Below are 4,390 nucleotides of genomic sequence, written 5' to 3'. Positions count from 1 at the left end.
ATGTTGGGAGACCAAAGAAAGGTCTCCAAGGTTTTAAAGCAAAAAGAAGTTGTTTTACCGGTGTCAAACTTCTCTGAGGACAGGTCAAAAAAAGTGTGGCGGAATGTGTTTGGGAAATTCCTTGCTAATGCCCACAAAGACCTTTCCTGGGCCATTGTACACCAGTGTCTTCCCACGCGAGAGTTTCAGCACAAAAGGGGACTGGTGGCAAGGGCTAAATGTCCTCGGGAAACCTGCTGCATTGATGAAACAGTATTGCATTTGTTTTGGAACTGCCCTTATGCACAAGAGGTATGGAAAGTGGCAGGTCCTCTTTTTAAACATGTCGGGGGTCTTAGCAATTTTAATCATCTTATGGTTTTATATGGTCTTTTTGTATGTCCTAATAAAAATCAATACAATGTATGTTGGATGATTATTAACTGTTTTAAAAATGCCATCTGGAAAACACGAAATATTTTACTTTTTAAACATGATTTTATTGATGTTAAAAATTGTATTAAAATTGCTTTTAGTGACATGTATATATATTTTTTAAGAGATAAAAAACATTTGGGGACTGAGAAAGCTATGTCTGTCTGGGGTTTTAAACACTGGAATGACGTTTTAATGTGATTTTACTGCTTTCTCTTTTTAAAAAAATTGTATAAATCCTCTCTTAAGCATTGTATATATTTTATGTTCAGCAAAGTATTTTATGATTCTTTTATTCTGTAATTCAATTAAACTTTGTTGAAACCTTATCTGTTCTTATCAGTTTAATATCTGATACGTCCCCTATCTGGGGACCATATATTAAATGGATTTTTGGAACAGGGAGATGGAAGAAGAGCTTGCTCTGTCCACTCCACGCATCGACCTGGTATTGCAGTACCTCCAGGACCGGTGCACCTCTCTTATCCAGTTTGAAAAATCAGAACAAGCACGAATCTGCAGCAGCAGCAGCAGCACAACAAGTGCAAAGAAACAGCAGTAACAAAAAGCTCAAGGAAGGAAAAAAAAGAACTTTGCAACACTTTGCAGGAGACAGTTTGCTGTTAATGTTGTCATCCGCCCGTTGTTTGGTGTGATGCCCTTTCAGGCGGGACTCGTTGCAGGAGCTCGTTGTGTGCTTGATTGTGTGCGCCAGAAAGAGGTGGGGTTATGTAAATGTTGGCTTCTGGGAGAGTGGTGAAGTTGCTGTTGCGGTGCCGAGTGTCCGCAAAAGCGATGCTAGAGGCCTAAAGAGGCCAGAGCCAGAGAAGGGCTGTAGAAGATATCAGAGATGCTGTAATGTGGGGGCTTGTGTGTGAGGTGGGGTTTTGTGGGGGGGGATAGTGTAGGTGCAGGAGGAAGCGTTATGGCCCCTCTCTCTCCCCATGGAGGTAGAGCAAGTGAGGATCTGGGCCCGTCGGTGCGTGCGCAATTCGGGTTATCGCTTCTCGGCCTTTTGGCTAAGACCAAGTGTAGTAATACAGGAAGTCTTGGCTGAAAGGTACTCAGAGCCCCCCTTCCTCGGCCTTGTGGGATCGTCTTCGGACTAGACCCACTTGCTGCTATTGGGGAAGGGGACCAAGCTTAAGGGTCTTACGGCCTGAGGAGGATCAAGGGAGTTTTTTGGTTTGCGGAGTAGTCACTGGAAGCCTCTGGGTTGCTTCTCGGGTCCAGGTACCCCCCTTGCTCGGCTTTGAGGCATCGTTTCTTTAAGAAACTTAAGCCTCATACTGCTATTGGGCAAGGGGCTAATCCTTGGGTCCTTGGGGTTGCTCTTTGGTGGAAGGTGATTCCTTTTGTGGATCAGAATTTTTCTTTTTTTCTCTTCTGGTGTTCGGGGCGGGTCTATGATGCCAGTTGCTTTTGAATTCCCAGCCGGGGAAACTCGGCTAAAGAATACCATCAGGATTGAGGTCGCTTTGTCGTGAGGGAGGTTCTGTTCGGAGTATTGGGCCTCAAGATTGACGAGATCCTTTGTCTACAGGATCAAGAACAAAAGGAAGTGTATACTATTACATTTACCTCCCTTGCCTGCTGCAAGAATATTTATGCAGTTTTATCCAGGAAAGACCTGAGGGAGGACCGTCTTGACGGCCTGAAGTTTTTCCTTTTGTACGGGTTGGAGGACGTCCAGCTGGTCGTCCATATGTTCAACCCACATATCAGTACCGCTGACATCACCACCTTTTTGCAGCGGTATTGCTCAGAAGTGCGGTTTTCTCACTGCATTAAAAATCAGCTTGGATACTGGAATGGCAAGTGTAAATTTTTTGTTAAATTTAGGCGAGACCCTGAGGGAGTTGGGGGCTTTATGCACCCTCCTTCAAACTTCCTCATCGGTAGGGACAGGGGGTACCTCTTTTACTCCGGGATGCCCCTGTACTGCCGAAACTGCTTGCGTTTTGGTCACACAAGAGAAGTTTGTGGCGGTCGGTGCCTACTGTTCCCAAAAGGGTGTCTAGCACATTGACGGTGGGATCCGAGCACAGTGTGATGAAGGTCCCAGGTGTTGTAAGTTTCGAGCAGATCTTTGCTGTACCAGTTACAGTAGGTTCTGCAAAGATGGGCGATAACACCAGCCGTCGGGTATCCTTAAAGGAGTCTGAGCGAGAGCTTTTGGCATTGCCTGCTGAAAGTCCTGCTAGGACGACTCCTGATACCCCCTGCGAAGGAAAAGACTGGACTGAGGCCAGAAGCAAAAGGAAGGCCAAGAAGCTGCGTCGTGCTCGGGCCAAGGCTGCGAGGGCTGCTGAGATGGAGGAGTCCGTCCTGGGGGATCCTGGCGGTCGGAAGTCCAAGGATGGTGCGGCTGTGGTGTCTCATGCTGAGGAGAATATTCAGAGGCCTGCGGAGAAGCGTTTGAGGTCAGAGGAGAGTGTTGTTCAGAGGAAATCGATGTGCGTCGCTGAGGGTGATGTCCAGGTGAGAGCTGATCTGAAATACACGTCTGCATCTGATCCGGTAAATATCGATGATCCGGTCTATTCTGATGAGGAGTCGGGGTCTCCAGAGATCTCCAGCGACGGTAGTTTGGACTCTGTTATGGACGCGTTATAAACTTTTGATGACCTCTCTTAAAATTGCCTCACTTAATGTGAGGTCCTTAAAGAGCCCTAGCCGTAGGGCTGCTTTATTCTCCTTTCTAGAGACACTGGATTTTGATGTCTGTCTTTTGCAGGAATGTGCTATTGAGAACAGTATGGACTACAATCACCTTAAAAAGGACTGGAATCTGGGCTTGTCAGTCTGGTCAGGCTCTAATGAGGTTAAGTCTGATGGGGTGGGCTTCCTTTTTCGTGGCCCACATGTTACAGTACAGCATGTTACAGAAATTATGCCTGGTCGAGTGGTTTTATTACATATGTTTTATAAGGGTCTATTTATTCGTATTTTAAATGTATATGCTTCCCCCGACAAACAGGAGAGAGCTGAACTGCTAGAGCTCTTACCCTTGTTTTGTGTCGGGACATCTCCACTGCTGGTCGGTGGAGACTTTAATTGTGTTTTTACAGGAGAACACCGACATGGAGGCGATCCTAACAGAAAAGATCGTACTTCTTGTATGTTGAAAAATTTTATTGAAGATTTAAATTTGAAAGATGCTTTTAAACTGTTGTCTAACCTTGGTTTTACCTGGTCTAGTGGGAGGGTTCAGTCCAGAATTGATTTTATTTTTTTATCCGAAGCTTTTAACCCTATTAAGTGTGATCTTTTAACTAATATTTTTTCTGATCATCAGGTTTTATGGGCTCACTTTGAGATTTCAGGTGAGAAAAGGGTTAATACAGGTCTTTGGAGGCTAAATGTTCAATTATTGGATGACCCCCTAACAGGTGATAGGTTTAGGCGGACCTACCAAAGTTGGCAGAACGAAAGAAACCCCAGCGATTCAATGCTACTTTGGTGGGAGGGCGTAAAACCTAAGATCAAAGATTTTTTTATTAAGACTGGGAAAATTGCTGCTAGAAAGAGAAAACAATGGTTTTATTTATCAAATGTACGTTTACAAGCTCTTTTTAAACTTAAAATCTCATTGTCAACATCAATATCAACATCTTTATCTTTGAAAGCGGAAATTAAGAAGCAAATTGAACAAAAAGGGAAAGAAATCATTTTTAATTCTCATGTCCAACATTTAGAAGAAGGTGAGAAGTGCTCGAGATTCTTTTTCAAAAAAGTAATGGCTAAGAAAGAATTAATCTCATCTCTAAATGGTAAAACTAATATGAATGATATTTTAAATGAGGCTTTTAATTTTTATCAACTGCTTTTTAATGAAAAATGTTTTGATTCCTCTATTTTAAAAGATTGTCTTAATGTTTTAGAGTGTAATTTAAGTATTTTAGAACAGGACGTTCCAGAGAACTCACTGAAGACGAATTGCTATGTGTTTTTAAAAGCTTTTCGTTTGGTAAGG

At 43.3% G+C, this 4,390-nt stretch overlaps 1 pseudogene; it reads left to right on the top strand.

Moving 5' to 3' along the window:
- The first annotated feature begins 716 nt into the window (after positions 1–716).
- On the top strand, positions 717–896 carry LOC116407326 (annotated as a pseudogene).
- Positions 897–4,390: the final 3,494 nt, after the last annotated feature.

The sequence above is a fragment of the Xenopus tropicalis genome, chromosome 8, assembly GCF_000004195.4.
Source record: "Xenopus tropicalis strain Nigerian chromosome 8, UCB_Xtro_10.0, whole genome shotgun sequence".
NCBI lineage: Eukaryota > Metazoa > Chordata > Amphibia > Anura > Pipidae > Xenopus > Xenopus tropicalis.
This window is presented reverse-complemented; position numbering and strand designations above follow the sequence as displayed.